The 20,419-nt window shown below is 33.3% G+C and overlaps 1 protein-coding gene across 6 annotated transcripts in view; it reads left to right on the forward strand.

Annotated features, from left to right (window-relative positions):
* Positions 1-20,419, forward strand: part of FOCAD (focadhesin) — a 369,886-nt gene that overhangs the window by 63,168 nt on the left and 286,299 nt on the right. The gene's annotated exons all lie outside the window — the stretch shown is intronic.

The raw sequence follows: 20,419 nt of genomic DNA on the forward strand, positions 1-20,419 counted from the left end.
TAATTTTTTCAAAACCAATAGTAGAAGTACAAAATGGGGAGAACTAGCTTATAGTTTAAAGTAATAGAGCCTTAGTGGTTTTATTTGATGACAAGTTGAATTTAAAAGATTACAGTGTGTTCTGATTGTAAAAAAAAAAAAAAGAGACTTTTAATATTATATAGATTTTCATGTTCAGAAAAAGGAATATGTTTTATATTGGATAGGTCATATGTGGAATATTGTATTCTGATCTGAAACACATCAGTTTGAGAGCAATAGTCCATCCAAAAAAGGGTTTTAGGAAAGCCGAAGTTTTTATTTATTTTTAGAAACCGTTGAACAAAATAGGAGTATTTAAATTGCAGCAAAAAAAGACTTATGAGAGACTTTGTTGAGTAAGAATTGTTTTACACTTTGTATTTCTATCTCTCACCTTAGAGTTTGATGTGCTTAATAAATGCTTGTTGATTAATTGCAGCATTTTAAATATTTTAATTTATATGTAGAAGGATGAAGAAGTTCAATATTATATCAAAGGATAAGTAGGGTAAGTGGGTGGGTTCAGGAAAGTAGATTTTTGTTTACTATAAGGATGCACTTTCTGTTTTTCCTTTTTATTTTTCTAAGTTAAATTTTATTTTACTTTCAGTTCCAGAATTCTCTCCCTTCCCTTTTTACTTCCATACAAAGCATACAAAGCAAAACCTGTAACAAATATGTAATTTTATCATTAGTTATGGATCCCCACTCCTATCACTCCCCCTCCCCCTCCAAAGTACTTTGGTCTGCACTCTCAGTGTATTAGTTCTCTTTCTGGATAGAATGTTTTATCGTGAATTCTTTGGAATTATGTTTGATCATTGTGTTATTGTATAAATTGTTCTTCGGTTCTGGTCATTATGAAAGAACTTTCTTTAAATTATTTTTCTAAAAATATATTTTTTTGTATTTTATTAAACACTTTCGAATTACATGTAGAATTTTTATGTAATAATTCGTTTTTTAAAATTCTGAGTTCCAAATTCTCTCCCTATTGTCCTTTCATTACTTTTGTTAAAACAAGCAATACTTTGGTTATATATTCTGTATTAGCCATGTTGCAAAAGAAAAACAAAGACATCCAGAAAAATAAAGAAAGTAAAAATGCTTCACTATTCATTCAGAGTTCATAAGTTCTGTCTCTGAAGGTAGTTTTTTTCATCATGGATCCTTTAAATTGTCTTAGATCATTGTCTTGATCAGAGTAGCCAAGTCTTTCACAGTTGACGTTCTGATTCTTACTTCTCTCTGCATCATATTCAGATAATAAGATAATAAAGAATGAACTATTTTATTTTATTTTTTATTAAAGGTTTTTATTTTCAAAACATATGCATGGATAATTTTTCAACACTGACCCTTGCAAAACCTTGTGTTCCAAATTTTCCCCTTTCTCCCCCACCCCTTCTGCTAAATGGCAAGTAATCCAATATATGTTAAACATTAAAAATATGTTATATTGAATATATGTATACATATTTGTACAATTATTTTGCTGCACAAGAAAAATAACATCAAAAAAATCTGACAGTCCTCTTTCTGATATAGATGGTTCTCTTCATCACAAGATCATTGGAACTAGCCTGAAACATCTCAACAATGAGCTATTTTAATAAACAATGAACTGTTAAAAGTGGAATGACCTGATTTTTGTCCATGGTACTATTATTTCAGAGTCATAGAATCTTGAAAGGAATACTTGGAAATTACCTAGCTCATTAGCCCATCAAAGACAAAAATACTTTTTTTCAGTAATTGAGACATTCAGATGCTGATTCTTCTGAGTTTTCTATCACTGGAAATATTATCACGGAATATCTGAATGACTTTCTATGGATATTACATTTTTGCCTTGAATGTAGGAGATGTGTTTCAATTCCATCTCTGATGCTTATGAGCTATATCATCATGGGTAAGCCGCTTAATTTCTTTGAAATAAAGTATTCTATAAAAAAGGGGAAAATACTTGTATTACTGCTGTGTTTAGAGGAAATGTGTAAATGTTAGAAATGGTACATGAGTGCAAGTTATTGCCACCCAGAGTTGAATAATATCAGCTCACAAGCTTCATCTGTTCTATGGATGGAGATTATGGGGTATAATATGTAAATAGATAACTGATTTTTGAAGGAGGAGAGATGGTAGAGTGAAACAAGGAAATATGGAGGACCAAAAACTTTGCCTAGATGAACAAATTTTAAAAGCTGGGGAAGGGGCAGCTAGGTGGCACTGTGCATAGAGCACTGGCCTGAAGTCAGGAGGACTTGAGTTCAAATTAACATTTCCTAGCCGTGTGACCCTGGGCAACCCCAATTGCCTCAGCAATAAATTTTAAAAAATGAAAAAAATATTAAAAAAATAAAAAAAATTATAAAAAAATAAAGCTGGGGAGGATGAGTCAAACTAAAGAAATTAGAAAGATAGGAAAAAAATTGGGGTAGTATATCATTAAAGAAAAAACCCAGAGATTGAAGAGTTCCAGGAAGGAGATGGTTTGATTAAATTCTGCAAAGTCAGAGCAAATGATAACCCAACTAGAGGCTCTTGGATTAGGTATCTGCTAGAATGTTGGCAGTCCTTTAAGAGGATACTTTCAGTACAGTGGGGATGGTGAAGGCAGATGGCTGAGGATTAAGGAGATTAAGAAGGTGAGAGCCTGGAGGCAGTGGCCATAAATACATATGGAAGATGTTTGACATGGCAAAGAGAAATAGGATGGTCGTTATATATCCACTGAAGACTTTTTTTTTTGTTTCAAATGTTCTTTTTTATTATAAGCTTAAGCATCAACAAATATTTCTGTAGCAATGAATAAAGAAGATTGTATATGAAACTATGACCTTTTTGTTTATTTTTTAAAAGGATATGCATAGTGCCTGGAACATCATAGGTGCTTAATAAAGTTTTATTTATTTATTTTCAGTTTTTTTTTAAATTTAAATTTTAACTTAATTTTAATTTAAACTTAAATACAAAATAAGAAAAAAACATTCACATGTCTACAGCAGAATATGAAAGGATTCAAAATATGAAACAGAAAATTTCTATTTCAAGAAAGCTGATATAATAAAATGACCCAAAAGTGTTCAGAGCTGTCCACCTTTCTTTGCTTCCTTATAGATTTTTCTTTGTTTTCTGCTGTGCACCTTTTACTCCCTTTCCTCCTCCCTATTCTTCCTCCCCCCAAAAGGCTACAATTAAGCAAGGATTTATTTAAACACATACACATATACATATATTATATAGATATCTATAATCATACACACATATTTATATTCTTCTCTGTGAGGCTGTACTACATTTGTTTGTCCCCTCTTTCTCTGAATGTGGATAGTATTTTAAGTCCAAATCTTTTCATATTTTTCTAAATCCACGAGCTCATCATTTCCTACCACAGCAATATTCTAACCTTATACTATATAGTTATTTTTTAAAAAGCCTAAAACAATATTGATTAATATGGCTGACAGTGATGTTTCCCTGTTTTTTTCTTTTGACTAAATCTAGTTTAGATTTAATTTTATCTTAAATTATGATCATTATCTTTGTTTTACTACCCCTGTTTTTTATTTACATAAATTCTTTTCTTGATCTTTATTTTATATTTGTGTCTCTCATTTTTATATTTCCTGAAAACAACATATTACTGAGTTATATTAATATTTTAATATTCTATATTATTGGTTAATTCATTCAAATCATATTCTAAAAAAGTACTTTTTTCTTCTAATTACTAAATTTTCCTCCTTTCTCTTTATTTCATTCCTTCTCACCTTATTCCAATCCCTCCTCACTCCTTTGCTTTCCTTCTACCTTTACACTATTCCTCTTCCTTTTGACATTTACTTTATGTCTACCTGCTACCTCTTATTTAGCAAACCACCCTCTAAGAATCTCTCCCTTATCCTCTCCCCCCCATCCCCTTGCCTTCTTCTTTCTATCTGAATTTAGAATACTTTTATACCTTTCCAAATATACGTTGTTCCCTCTTTATCCCATTTCTGTTAATCTATATACCCTTCTACACTTCCTTCATCCTATTCCCTCATCTTTTTATTTTTTTCTATATTTAGTAGACTTTTATTTCCTTTTAAAGGTATATATTACTTTATCTTTAATCCAGACTTGATGTGAGTAAGTTCCCCTCTAAAAATCCCTTCCTTCTCTTATCTCCTTACCCTCTTATTTCTTTAGAAATTTAGAAGATTTTTATATCCTTCTAGATTTTAGATAAATATAGATATATCCCTTTTAATCCATTCCTAATGATTGTAGGGTTCCAGAATCATCAACTCTCTTCCCTATTTACTTCCTTTATATCAATTTTTCTACTTGAACCTCCTTTGTATGAGGTAATTGTTCTTTTTAACTTTTCCCACATGGCTCTGCTCTTTAGAATCATACTCAGTTTTGTCCCAGTCTTCCTTTTGAATTAACCAATTATTGATAATCTTAGACATGTGGTTTATGTTTCCATATATAAAAAGTAAACAATTTTGTTTTTATTAAGTCCCTTGTAATTATTCTTTGATATTTACCTTATATTTCTCTTGGATATGTAATTTTCTATTAAGTTCAGGTCTTTTTGCAATAAAAATCTGAAAATCTGGCAATTCACTGAATATCTCTCTCCCTTCCCCCATTCAGGGATTATGGTTAACTTTGCTTGGGTATATTTTTGACTACAACCCCCTGAGATCTTTTAGAGCAGCTGCTTCTAGGTCTTGTGTAATTCTAATTGTGGCTGTACTATATTTGAATTGTTTTTTCTTGTTGCTCTTAATTTTTTCTCCTTGACCTGCATTTGGGAATTTGGTTATGATATTCTTGTTGGTTTCCCTCTTAGGATCTCTTTCAGATGGTGATCTGTGGATTTTTTTTTCCATATCTACTTTTCTTTTATTCTAATATTTCAGTACAATTGTCTTTATTTCTTACGTTATTGTATCAGGATTCTTTTTTTGGTCATAACTTTCAGGTAGTCCTATTATTCTATGTTTTGTGTGTTTTTTTTTTTTTTTTTTTGTTTGTTTGTTTGTTTTGTTTTAGCTTTTTTATGTTTTCTGTTCTTGATCTGTTCTCCAGATCAGTTATTTTCACACATTCTCTCCTTTCCCCCCCATTCTTTTTTTTTTTTTTTTGGGGGGGGTCTCTTTTTTTTTATTTTATATATATATATATATATATATATATATATATATATATATATTATAATATTATCCCTTGTATTCATTTTTCCAAATTACCCCCCCCCTCTATTCCCTCCCCCCGACGACAGGCAATACCGTACTCCCCCCCATTCTTTATATTTTGTTTTATTATTTCTTTGTGTCTTATAAGTTCCCCAGGTTCCACTTGCCCAATTCTGATTTTCAAGGAGTTGTTTTCTTTCTTAAGATTTTGGATATCCTTTTCCAGTTGGTTGACTTTTCATAATCTTCTTATTCTTCCTGGATTTTTCTTATTTTTAAAAAAATAACTTTATACTTAAAGGTTTGCCCTTTAGAAGGTCCTGTATGTCTCAAAGAGTATTGCCATGAGACTAGTTGCAAATTCTTCTGTTTATTGTTTCCTGAAGTTAATAAATTTTTTTCACCCGTCTTGTGATGAAGAAAACTTTTGTGGTACTTTCATCTTTCATTTTAAAAATGGGAGCTCTAAAGGTTTCTTCAAATCATTAAGTTTATAATTTCAACCTTCTTCTCACATATATGAGTACCAACACTGCCATGCTTGTGTCATGTATTTTTTGTTTTATTAGTGTTGTTTTGTTTTCTTTTTGTGTTAATATCATCCACTAAATTGAATATAAACAGAGGAATTAGGCTTAAGAGAAAGGAATATTTTTTTCCCTTTTGAAAAGGAACAAAATGTTAGGCTAGGCATATATATATATTTATATATCTATATCTAGATAGATATATAGAGAATGAGACAGAAAATTTGAATTGTCTTGTTCACAGTTTTTTTTTTTTTTTTTTTTTTTTAGTAAAGGTTCATTGATTTAGAGTGTGGACATTTGGTGTTGAGACTATAGGATTTGAGGGACTTTTTGGAGAGTTTTATAATTTTGTAGTTTTATACTTTGTGTTCTACTTTCCTCTCATAAAACACCAAGTGACAATTTAATGGAAAACTCTGACCTAGAAGATTTGAGGATTCCCCTTCCTCTGAAATTTTTTAAAAAACAGAATATAGAGTATCTGTCACCAAGTAGTTTTAATGCTCTTTTTTTGGCCCTTTTTACCCTCGTTCCCTTGAGAAAATAGACAGAACTGGAGGCTCAGGAAAAAGCAGAGCTATATTTGATATGTTGTATTGCTGTTGGATATAAGATGCTATGCTTCTGTTCAGACCTTATGTACTTCAACAGGGGACATAGTTGAAACTTTACTATAATCTTTTATTGCTCTCCTTTTGCTCTAGTAGGGAAGGGAAACTTCAGAGTTTAGTCCTTTCTTGAGGGAGTTGGAGGTGATAGGCCATTACTATGGCTAAAGTCCCTACTGAGCTGTTTTCCCCGTTGTTAGGCGTCAATGACTAGTGCTCCAGGTTCATCTTTATATTTATTTAATATTTAGATAACACCAATTAGCTTTTGCCAAAATACTTACTTTCAGAATATAACCTGAATAAAGTACAAGCATTTCCTCCCAACATCAGAGGAACACTCTTAGCCCAGTTTGTATATTATTTAGGTCTCGTGGAGTTCATGCATATTTGCAATCGGATTTCCAGATGAGTGTTTATTTCAGTTTCCACTGACTTTTGCTCTGAAGGTTAGTCTGGCAGGTCATTGCTTGCTTGTTGGGGTGTCAGTAGTGGGTTGACTGCAAAATCTAGCTTTGACTCTCAAGATTCCTGTGGCTTTCTCTCTGGAGTTCCAGATTAATCTTGTTCACTTAAAAGGGAAAAGAACAAATACAAAGTCTTTGGACCTCTGTGCTTTCACATATATAGCCTTCCCTCCCAATCACTCTTTAGACATTTATTTAGTGAGGACTTTATTTTTTCTGGGGGAGTGGATTTGGTGATCTTAGGAATTGGGGTCAGTTTCTTGTTGCACCAACAGACTGGGATCTTCATGTCCTTCAGTCTGGTCACAGATGACTTCCATTATCAGAAAAAAGAAAATACTTTTTGAGAGTTTACACCATTTGGAGTTATTTGAGTTAATGATTTTTTTTGTAATTAGAAATACCTATATAGTCTACTTTTAGAGAGCTAATTATCAATGTGTAACTATAGTCAAGATACATATTTTATGTGTTTTTAAAATTTCAGTGACTTGAAACTTTCATGCTAAAACCTGCTTAACTATTGGTTACATATTTTTGGTCTCTTAACAAATTGTATTCTAATCATTTAATTATATAATATATTACTGTGAAAATGATTTACTTTTGATTCAGGTCATACATATATTTTCTGAGCATTCTGATTAGGGATTTCATAAGGCCAGAAAAGTATTAAATATCTCGGAAAAATTCCTCCAAGTATGTCTATCCCTATGTGACTTAGGTCATACCGATGTTTTCTAATCATTCTGATTAGGAATTTCATAAGGCCAGAAAAGTATTGAATATCTCTGAAAAATTCAGCTAAATATGTCTATACCAGTTCCTGAATGGTTTAAGAATTCTGGTTTTGTGAGAAGTCCAGCATAAACCTTAGTTCTCAAAATAAGAATATCAGAGATGGTTTGGGATAGGAAAAGGAGGAAACCATTTGCTTCTATGTATACATTTATTAAAGTCGATTGGCATTTTAGCAGCTCGACAAAGCTGACATGACAAAGAAAGTGTATTTTTTTTACTTCATTTTTACCACAGATACAAAGAAAAATGCTGCTATAAAAACGTCAAGTAGAAAATCACATTTAAGTCCCCTTCTTCTAGGAGCTGGTGTGAGAAGGATAAAATAGATTCTTGTGGGATTATACTGTACATAGCTTTGTTAGCCATTAAGTTCTATTTTCTTTGTCCTTAAAGCCACCTTAATTTTCTGCCCAGTGAGTGTTTTACTTTTCCATATTAATATAGCTGATTCTCCATAATAATTATTAACTATGTAATTTTTTTTTGGTCTTCGGTTTTGAAGAGCAATTTTTTAAAAACCTTTTTTTTTTTTTTTTTTTTTTTTTTTTGGCTTCCAACCAGCCTTTTCAAATCTAAATTCAGAGCAGGTAGGAAAATGCTTTTAAAATGCATGTTTGATGTAGTAAAGTGCTGTGCCATGCCTCTGAAAGAGCCGGGGTCACAGCTGCATACATGAAAATGCATGGTGACTGCAGGCATTGTTTCCTCATACAGAAAAAGCAATCTGTGTCTGTCATTGAATTTATGATGTAAATCAAATCATAGCTCTCTTATATTCAGAGATGGAACAAAAAAGGTCGAGGTGACCTAAAGGTTACAAATAACTTTTGCTTTCATAGTTGCCTACTACAAGACGAATCTCTCCCAACCCCCCCTCTTTCTATTAAGATTGATGTATTTACACTTGGAAAGGTGAATCTAGTTACATATCTTATTTTATCATTGCTTTTGTTCCACAAATTTAGCATTTATTAAGTTCTTTCCCCACCCCCACCTTTTCAATTAAAATGAAGGTACTGTTTTGTATTGGCAATATCATTGAAGGAGAAGACTGTAGAAATACTGTATCTGACCTTCCCTTCTATAGTAAATTGTTTCCTTGGAGTCTGGTGAACTTGAGACAGGAGAACCAGAGGAAGAATACTGATGATTTGATGGGTAGATTCCTTTGTCTACGATTTACTGGAATGTATGGATAAAAGTGAGACTAATGAGAGGGCATGAATAGTTTGATTCCATGTTGTTGCAGGGAGCAGATCCATTCAAATATGGAAGTACTGTGTATAAGAGTTTGTGATTGGTTCTGAGTTTAAGTAAAACATGTTCCTAATTTTCTACTGACAAGGACACTTGTAGTCAATGTGATGTTGACCCACTGAGTGTGAAGGGGAGGTTGTGCTGTTGTCAGCTCTGCTTTAGGAGTTTTCTTGCTCTGTTCAATGCGGACACCTTATCTTAATTGCTTTACACCTTTTCTAGAGGAAAAGCAAAGGGCAGAGAAGCATCTAATTAGGAAAATGAAATAATGTGAACAGAAACTGCAACTAGGAATTCCGGACATGGGGAACTCAGTTGCAGTGGGCATTGGGTGCAAGGGTGGGTGTGTGTGTGTGTGTGTGTGTGTGTGTGTGTGTGTGTGTGTGTGTGTAAAATAAGGGATATCAAAAGCAAGAATTTATTTTTATATATATCTATATAAATATACATATTTATAAATAAAATAAGGAATATCAAAAGCTAGAAACAAAGCAAGAATTCAAGACAGTAGGGATAAGGACACAAATTGTTAGTTTTCTTTCCTTGCCTCTCAACATTTGTGCTTTATTCATGTGTTTAAATACTATCCCCACTCTCTAGCATACCATTTCTTTTCCCTGTTCCTGGAGTGGTACAAAGTTTGTCCATTCTCTCATTTAATTCTTTCTACTACTCTGGGAGGTAGAGTCCATGCAAACATTCTTATCTGTATTTTACAGATAAGTAAAGTTTCTTTGGGTTGTGACTTTTTGGCTAGTGAGTATCATTCCAGGCCTTACTCCATGCCTAGTCTTCCTTTCACTGGTTTTCCTAACCTAATAATTTAAAAAAGAAAATGATCATCCTTGTCATCTCTTCTGGCTTTGATGGTTTTTTTTTCTTCATCAGCTCCATTTGTTGAATATTTTATAGAAAAGATTAGGTGTTGGTGAGAGGGCAATGGGGAGAGTTGCAAAAAGAATTAGAGATGCTTCCTGTCTTCATAAACTTAGTCTGTTTAGTGAGATTAAAGCCTACAACTTGAACTAAATCAACGGTGTTTGTATATGTAACATATATATATATGTAGAAAATAAGGTGAATTTTTTTTTCAGGGAAATTCAATTGTATATAAAGACTTTGGCTAGTGTAAAGAGTTCTTGGTTTGAGGTTAGAACTGGATGTGAATCTTGTTTCTTTTTTTCTCTCCAGTATTTCAGTTGAACTTTACCTTCCAAAAACAGAGCAACTGTAGCTTCTTGCCTTGATTGATAATAATTTCATACTTCAAAAAGTGAAGGAATGAATGAAGAGAAATTCTGTTCTTGATCTTATTTTTAACAAAAAGGAGAAATTGTTTGCTGGATTAGGAATGATGGGATTTTTGAGGGGAGTAGAATATAATTGTGCCATCTTAGAATTTATGATAGAAGAAAGGAAAATAGATGTAGTCTGATTTGCTTCAACTTTTAAAGGAAAACACATTTCAGTAGGTACAGAGACTAGATGAAAATGAACTCATGGCTTAAAATTCCATAACCATAAGGATGGGAAATTCAAGAAAGAAAATTTGAAAACACAAAGAGAAAAACCGTTATGATAAAGAAGAACAAGAGAATTTCCTAAAGATGGACAAGGCTGACGACAAAATTATTGAATTGGTCTCTAAGTATAGTGTCAGGTTAAGCTAAGGTTCATATTAGGCTGAGGCTGGTGGGAAAACTAAGAATACTAAAAAAGACCTCTCCCTTCTCTGCTCTTACCCCCTCTCCCATCCTACTAAATTATATCACAAGTCAAATAAGGGAAAAAGGGAAAAACTGCTGCTTGGGATACAGGGGATGATGGTGATTTCCAACAGAGAGAAATTAGAGCTATTCAACATTTTGCTTGTTTTATGTCCATGAGAATGATATTTAGGTTGAAAAAGACAGCACAAATTGCTTATATGGAGTTTACGCACCAAGATACGCTGGGAAATAGAAAGATAGCATCTTGATGAGTACAAGTGAATGTCTAGATGAATGTCCTGTAGAACTAGCATATGTGAGTGCTAAACCATTGTTAATAGTATTTGAAAGATTATGGAGAAGGGCAAATTTTGTCTTTCTCTCTTTTTTTAAAGAGGAACTAGCATATAGATTATAAACTATTGATTGGTGAATTTGACTTTGATTCCTGGGAGCATTAATAAAAGACATCATTAAAACAGTAGTCACTGGACATCTGGAAAAGGAAGCAGTGATCATAAAAGGCAGTTTATCTTCACCAGGATTAAGTTTTTCTAGATTAATCTTAATTCCCTTTTTGACAGAATTTCTAGAATGGTAGGTGAAAGAACTGCTTTACTCTAGATATTGGCAAAATATTTAAGTTATTCCTGTTGCTCCTTGTGAACAAGATAGAGAGATGTTTATTAGCATAGCAAGTGGTTTTCAAATTGGTTTTAAGAGTAGTCATGAATGATCCAAAATCAATTTAGAATAGGAACTTTCTAATGAAATACCCCAGGGATCAGTATTTGGTTCTTTGCTGTTTAATGTTTTCTCTCACTCAGTGAATTGAAATGCAAGTCATTGGCTTGTTTGTCAGATATTCAGGTGACACAGAAGTGTGACCAGCAGTTTTGTTTGATAGGGGTCTGAGAATTTTACTGAAGAATATGATGATAAATGTTTATCACCATCTCTCTAAAATCATGTATACAAGGCACACCTATAGGATTAATCATCCTTATTAATATTTTCTCCATTACTTTCTTAGACTATACAATCAACAAAATAAGAAATCAGGTTCTCATATGTAGCATTTGCCAGCTTCGGAGGTTCCCATGCTCTCACTGAAAATTTAATAGTTGTTTTATGAGCCAGTATGAGCTGGTATTAGGGTACACCTTTGTTTTTAGTGGTCTATAAGCACATGGGGAGTTATATGTTAATATGTTTGAAAATCAAATGTGCTATTGCCTCAGTAATCTTAAGTGGGTAGAGTATGTAGTTGTGGATACAATATTTTAGGAGGGAAATAATACTAGAGAGAATCCAGGGAATGGCAAGGAATTTTGAGATCATGAGGTTTTGCTATAAAGTATAGAAATTTATCCTGCAGAAGAAGATTTAAGAGGAATATGATAGCTGTTTTTAAGCATTTCCTGGGCTATCTTGGGCAAGAGGGATTCGGTTTGTGTAATCTTTTTATTTTCCTTTGAGGGATTATCATCCATTTCTAACATATATACCCAAAGCCTCTATTTTAGGTCTTTTTCTTCCATCCCCATTAACCTTACTCTTTTTTCAGATTTCACCATCTCCTAAAGGTTCAATTAGCATATATGCATATGACTATGGAAATAACAATAACTTTTTTTAAATTATAAAACCTTTTTATTTTTCAAAATACATGCAGTTAGTTTTCAACATTCACCCTTGTGTTTCAAATTTTTCTTCATCCCTTTCCTTTTCCCTCTTCCCTTGACAGCAAGTAACCCGACATAGGTTTAATATGTGCAATTCTTATATGCATATTTACACATTTATCACACTATACAAGAAAAACAGATCAAAAAGGGAAAAAAAAAGAGAAAAGAAAAAACAAACAAGCAAGCAAACCAACAATTATAATAAAGAAGATGAAAATTCTATGTTGTGATTCACACTTGGTCCCTACGGTTCTCTTTCTGGATGCAGAGGCTCTATCACAAGTTTGTTGGAATTGGCTGAATCACTTTATTGTCAAAAAGAGCCACATCCATCACAGTTAATCACCACAAAATCTTGTTGCTACTGTATACAATGTTCTCTTGGTTCTACCCACTTCACTTAGCATCAGTTTATATAAGTCTCTCCAGGCCTCTCTGAAATCATTCTGCTGATGTTCTTACAGAACAATAATATTCCATCATATATAAATTATTTAACCATTCCCCAACTGATGAGCACCCACTCAATTTGCAATTCCTTGTTGAAAGGAAGGGGTCCTTTGCTCATACAAAAGCTGGTTGAAATTTTCCAGATTTTGTTGCAAGAAGAGTTTATGTCCAATAGATTATCCTATGAGTTATGGGGAGCCACAGGAGGATGTCTCTTTCTCTTAGGCATTGATGGCAAGGTTCTTCCTAGAGTGTTCCTTATTAGGTTGATCCTACACCTGAAAGAAGAAAGTCATCTACCTAAGAGGCAGTGTGGCTCCAGAAGGGCCAGGGACCAGGTGATACAGTGCTTGCTGCCTGACAGCTGTAGTAAAAATTCCAAAAGCTGGACAGAGGTCTGTATATGACATTTGTCAATCTGACCACGGCCTTTGAAACTGTCCGTCGTGAAGGCTTATGGAAATGTGGTTGGCCAGAGAAGCTCATCAGTTTAGGTGTCAGTTTCATGACAGCCTGCTTGTGGGGATTCTGGACAAGGTCTCACTCTCCCAGTCACCAGTGGAGTGAAACAAGGCTGTGTGCTTGCTCTCATGCTTTTTAGCAGTGTTGGGGCATGATTTTTTGTTTGCAGATGATTCTGCACTCCAATGCAGCCTCCAAAGCTGAAATACAATGGAATAAAGCTCAATTCCCCGCTGATTGTGTTAATTTTGGCCTAACAATACACATCTAGGAAACAGATATTTTATTAGCCAGTTACATTATCCACATGTGGAACCATTGGTTACAACAAATGAAAATAGTTTACAGCAAATGAATGTTTACTTATCTTGGCAATGTATTTTCCAGGGATATACACATTGATAATAAGGTTGACACATGCTTTGCTAGAGCTAGCTCAGTGTTTGGAAGACTCTATTGGAAAATTTGGGAAAGGAGAGATATTAGACTGAATAATCTGAATCTGAGTATCTGCAGAGACATTGTGCTGACCCCATTGTTGTATGTTTGTGAAATCTGGACAATATACTGGTGCCATTCCAAGAAAAGGAATCCTTTCCTTTGAATTGTTTTAGGAAGATTCTGAGGACCACCTAACAGATTAAGATACTAGACACTGAGGTTCTTTCAAGAACTAAACTACCAAGTGTTCCAACTCTACTTTAGAGAGGACATGTCTGTTGGGTTGGCCACATTGTTCAAATGCTAAATGTACGCTTGCCAAAAAGACTTTTATGGAGAATCATACAGGGCAAGCACTCACAAGATGGTCAGAAAAAACGATAAAAGGACACTTGATCTCAAGGTCTCACTTAAGAACTTTTGAATTGATTGTATGATAGGGGAGATACTGGCAAAGGCCTAGCATGGCATGCCTTCATCAGAGAAGATGCTATACTATATGAGTAAAGCAAAATTGAATTAGCTCAGAAGAAATGTGAGGTGCACAAAATTTGAGTATCAAACCCTAATGTTCATAGAAACTTATTTGTACCTAACCTGTGACAGAGCATTCTGAGCTCCTATTGATTTGATTATCCACACAGACACATTAATTCACAGAAATCCACACATTACATCTAAATTTGATATTTGTCCCTCTTCCATCAACTTGCTTTCCCCCCCCCCCCATTCTCAGAACTTTTGATTGAATCAGATTTAACTTTTTTTTTTTTTTTTTTTAGTCTTAGTTTCTTTTGTTAGAGGTACTTAATGAACTGGTAAATGTCTAAAAAATGCAGAAATGGAAGAAATTCCTGAATTATCTATACTTTTCTCAATATGAATAATAAAGAATTAAATATATTTAGGATCTTGAGGTTTTCAGTGCTCTGATTATACTTTAGATAGAAGAACATAATTTTCTGTTATTTGTGGAAATACATATACATCCATATATACATAGTTGAATTGTAATTGCTTTGGACTTTGGTTCTGTATTAACTAAAAGAAAAATTTTATTTCTCAAAAGTTAAAAAAATTTTAATTCCCACTGTGTTACTTTGGTACACAGTGGTAACAGGACGTCATCATTGTGTCCCATTTATTGACTTTGATCTTTTTTAACTTCATTGATTAGCTTTTGATCAAGTTTGTAGAATTTTCAAAAAATTCAGTTCTGTGGCTTTGAGCAGTTCAGCAAAAAACATTTTATTCCATCCTTTTTGCTTTTAGTATGAGTTTCAAGTTCTGTTTTAGCTTATGTTCTTTTTATGTACATTAAGATGGATGATTCCTGAGAGAAGGTTGTTATTGTATAGTTGTTGTACTTGGCATATCTATATATCTATATATCTATAACCCACAAGCCTGCTTTTTGGAGGGTGTTATTATTAAATTTGAGCCAATTATATTTAGTGGATTTAATAAAAATGTAATTGCTAAGAAAACTATTCTCAATCCAGCCTTTTCTTTCCTTCTTAAGGATTATGATTTCTAAACTCATTTTTGAAGGGTCTGTTTTCCACATAATCATACAACTCACATCTGACATAAAGTTTTAGGGAATGTTGGTTATTCAGATGGCTATGTTTCTCTTTAATATAGATAATTTTTGTTTGATTCAGTTCCATTTACTGTCAAATGTGCATCCATCCGTGATGCTAAACAAAATCTATTATGCCAGTCTCTAGTGGAACAAGGCCCTTTGTCTGAATAGCAACTCTAGTTCAAACCTATCCTCTCATCTATTTTCAGAATAGCCAGATGAATTATAATGTAGTCAAAACTCATCATTTTATATTTCTAATCCCACTTAAATATTCCCATTCATATAACATATATATATATGTATATATATATACACACCCATACATATATATTATGTAAATTTATATAAACACACACATACACACACACACACACACACACACACACACACACACACACACACACACACACACACTTATTTATTGACCCTGGCTTCATTTGAACAAATTTGTATATTCAGGAAATCTAGCTGATAACCAAGACATTTGCACATTTTTTGGAGGAGGTAGAATGGGAAATGATCTACATTAAAGCCCTGGAGTGATCTTTATGATGTGATGCTTCTTATTGCATTTCTTATTTAAGGAGTCATAAATGCCACCATTAGCCAACCTGAGAGATTATGTGGAATGATTTTTCTTAGGCTATACTAGAGGTCTTTATTAGGAATCAGGAATATCTGAATTGAAATCCTGCTTTGGATAATCATTTTTAAGTGATCCTGGGTAAATCACTTAGAATTAATTCTTATTTGTCTCAGTTTCTTCATCTGCAAAATAGTGTTCATAACTGCAACATTATTGGTACATATGTTAGCAGTTACTCCTTTTGAAAAGGTTAACAGCTTTAGTAAACTTGGTTATATATTAGCATATCAGAAATATAATTTGTCTTAATTCCCTATTAATCTCTATTTTTCATAGCTTTCTTCTTTAGGACTGGGTCTCCTTAGTGAGACTTCATTTTAACTTGTGATCACTAACTAATACATTTTCTCAAATAGTCATCTTTGCTGGCTTGGCTATAAATAGACTGTGGCCATTTACTCTGTAACTGTCAAATAGCTTTGGTATATGGGGGTTCCTCAGTTTCTTAAACTCTAATATACTCTTCTGTGTCTATGCAAATGAATATCTTGATATGTGTAGGTAGGGAATGGTAGGTATTGGCTAGCCAATTTACTGTGGCTATTGGTCTTTTCATATGCAAATATATTGCTCCTAGTCTCCAATTCCCCTGTAAGGTGTGGGGTGATTTAAGGATATCTGAAAGATCCTCACCTTTACATTTCATTTTCTTTGCTCTTACCTTTCCTAAGCTTTAACTTCGCTGAATTCTAAAAGAGACACACTTTTATGTTTTAGCACATCAATTTGCTTGAGCATGTGGAACTAATAATGAATTGAAACCATAATAATAGAAAGTATGTAACAGGACTTACTGTGGTTTTTAAAAGGAAGGCTTTGAGTGTGTTACAGCTCTGCTTTTTTTTTTTTTTTACTCCACCGTGTAAAATAGAGTGCCCCTTGTATTTGATCATGGGCTTGCTTGCCTCAGTCTTGTTTTATATGAAAGTCCTTGTTTTATCTTCTAAAACTAAGTTAGCCAACATTTATTAAGTACTCAATATATGCCAAGCCTTGTGTTAAGTGATGGAGATACAGAGAAAAACATAAACAAATGCTGTTTTCCAAGAGTCCTGAATCTAATGGAGAGGATAACATGCAAACAACTGTGTACAAATAAGATATAGACAGAATAAAATGAATATAATCAGAAGAATAGAACTAGCAATAAAGGGATTGTAAAAAGATTCTTGAAGAAGATGCTGTTTTATCTGATACTTGAAGGAAGCCAGGAAGCAGAGATGACAAAGGAGGGCATGGAGGATAGATAGCTAGTTAGAATGTAAGGAATTGGGACTTGTAGTGTTGTTGGGAAAATTGTTCAATTCTGAAATCCTTAGTGATTCCTCCTACTTTTGGTTCTTTTGACTGCTAGTCAAATAATTCAAGACAGAGGGCTAGAATATTAAAAAAAAAAAGTTAATATTAGTTGATGGTCAATTGCTTGATTTTAGAACAAGAGGAGGGAGATAGATAAATAGGATTTGGCCCAGCCTTAGGCTGCTTTTGAGGTGAGACTGCTCATCTTACTCTCTATTTGAAAAATTGATTAATAGGGACAGAATGTCAAGTGTTTTGGAGGAGAATGCATTAACCTCATGGTTAGAACATTTTACTTTTGAGGTATTAAGAATGGTCAAAGATCAGGCTAGTTTCAGTGGGATAATGCATTTCTCTGGAGTTATTTATCAGAACATCCTATTGGAGCAGGAAGTCTCTAAGAGTGGGGCTCTCCTTGAACAGGGAAATCAGTAAGGCCTTAAGGTCTATCTCTAGACAATTCTTTAGCTCTTCTTTGATAGCTAAGTTTACTTTTTCTAGAGAGTTGTTTTCTCCAAATTAATTCCCTCTTTAACTTTTTAACTCTGTTCTCCCTGTGACATCCAGTCCCTCCATCCCTCAGTTCTTTCTGAAGCATATTTTCTTATACTGGCTACATCCTCCTTTCTTACTTATCCTGATCCCCTAGTAACTAATTCAGTTTACAGTGTCTTTTTCTCTTAAGTCTTTTAAGACTTAAGTCTTAAAAGTCTTTTACTTTTTCTTCCTTATTCAGTCACTGATCTTGCTCTGAGAATTCTCACTTTGGGTCAGTCCCACCATCTGCTGCCATTCTTCATACCAGTAACTCACAAAATCACACTGACTAAACATAGTTATGCATATGTTTTGTACTCAGCTGGGCTCTCACAGCAGCAAGGCTTTTACGTCTAACTCCTCCTGTATCCCATAGCTTCTTTAAATGCTTTTATCCCTCCTTAATCCTTCTCCTATAAGGCTTCCTCTCTCACCACCTTTTCAGCGGAGAGCCTTGGCTGGTATTTCACTAAAACTTGAAGCCTTTCACCAAGAGCTTTCTCATAATTATTCAGAGACCTTCGATCATTTTCTTCTCTTTCACCTATCTTGCATTAAGAGATGACTATTCCTTTTCAAAGAAAACCCCTTTAGGGAATACAAGTGATTGTATTCCATCTCATCTTTTTCAGCAGTTCACACAGTGTATCATGTCCTTTGTGTCACTCATCCATTTTTACCTACAGTCATAACTATGACTCCAATGACTTTTTTTTTCTCTTGCATTTTCAAAAATCTTGATGTCTTCTCCATTCTGAATAACTATCATTCTGTATCTTGTCTTGGTTTTGTGATTTAGTGCTTTGTCTGCAATCAATATCTCTACTTCCTTTCCTTTCATTCTTTAGATAGTCTTTTATACAGGCTTCCCAATCTCATTATTACACTGAAAAAGCTTTCACCAAAGTGCAGTGATCTCTTTAATTGCCAAATCTAATAGTCTTTTTTCTCTTTTTATATTTTTAAAAAAGTTTTTATATGTGGATTTCCCCCATTACAAATATTCACAGATTACTTCTATTTTATGAAAAGTCTTTTGGAACAAAATAAAATTGGAAAAGAATAAAATTAGTTTTACCAATTAGGTAAAACTAATAAGTGCATGAATATTTGGCATATATAGATTCCTCCTCCCTTTTTCACTTTTTTCAGTCTCAATAAAAATTGATTTTCTTGTATTCTCATTTTCATTCCCTACTTGTAAAAAAAGAAAAAAATTAGATTTCTTCAAACAAATAGTCAAGCAAAATCTAATTTCCTCAATGGCAATGTAAAAAAATATATGGCTCATTCTGTATCCTATATCCATTTTCTTTTCACATGTTTCATCATTGGTCATTTGTATTTATAAAGGTTGTTTTTTTGTGATTAGTTTGCATTTTCTCTCTTGAGAACAACCTGTTCATATCCATAGACCATTTATCCTATCCATAGACCTTTATCAACTGAAGAATGGCTCTTTTTCTTATAAATTTGAATGAGTTCTTCAAATACATATATATGGGAAATAAGATCTTTAACAGATCAATTTGCTGTAAAGATTTTTTTCCCTAGTTAACCCTTTAATCTTAGTTGCATTTGACTTGTTTATATAATCAAAATTATTCATCTGTAAAATAAGCTGAAGAAGGAAGTATCAAACCATTTTACAATTTTTGCTAAGAAAACACCAAATGGGATCATGAAGAATTGGACAAGACCTGACATAACTGAACAACAAGCAAAAATATCCAAATTATCCATTTTTTGTTCTATGATTCTATTAATTGCATCTTGAATTTTTCTTCTGTGCACTAAAAACCGTCTTCCATGTTTTTCTAAGTTATGATATGACTGTTTATATTTAGGTACCCCACTCTCTCCTCTTTCTAATGTTTCTGTCACTGTCAAAAGTCTCACTATCTGCCTAGTCACTCAGGCTTCCAGCTTATGAATCTTCCTTTACTTTTTTTCTTTCCCACCTCACATAACAGCTGCCATTTTTTGTTGTTTTTATTTTACCTTTTGTATTACCTCTCATATATTCCCCTTTTCTTTCCATTGGTTCAGGCCCATATCAGTTCATCCTTACATTGTTCCAATATCATTCTGGTTAGTCTCCCTGCTTCAGGTCTCTCTCCATTTCAGTCCATCCTTCAATATTTAGCCATCAAAGTGATTTTCCTTAAGAATAGATCAGACCATACTTTTTTTTTTTTAAAGTTTGTTTTGTTTTTTGGAAACAAGCAGGGTTAACTGACTTGCTTTTGGTCACATACCTAGAAAGTGTCTGAGGTCGATAAAATATCACCTTTGTCATCTAGTGGTTCTTTTCAATATTGAGATGATTCAAGCCATTTCCAATGGTTTTGTGATGGAAAGAGCCATTTGTACTCAGACAATACTGGGAACTGAATGTGAATTACAAGACAATACTTTCACCTTTTTTGTTGTTTGTTTTCATTTTGTTTTTTATCAATTTTTTTCCTTTTTAACCTGATTTTTCTTTTGCAGCATGATAATTGAGGAAATATATATAGAAGAATTGCACATTTAAAATATATTGAATTATTTGCCATCTAGGGAAGGAGTTGGGGGAAGGACAGGAAAAAATTTGGAACACTAGGTTTTGCAAGGAGTTCAAAATTATCCATTTATATGTTTTGAAAATAAAAAAGCTTTACTACTAATAAAAAAGAATAACCTCATGTTGTTTTTCAGCTGTCTTTTGTGGGGTGTCTGTC

Source organism: Sminthopsis crassicaudata, chromosome 1 (genome assembly GCF_048593235.1).
Source record: "Sminthopsis crassicaudata isolate SCR6 chromosome 1, ASM4859323v1, whole genome shotgun sequence".
Lineage (NCBI taxonomy): Eukaryota > Metazoa > Chordata > Mammalia > Dasyuromorphia > Dasyuridae > Sminthopsis > Sminthopsis crassicaudata.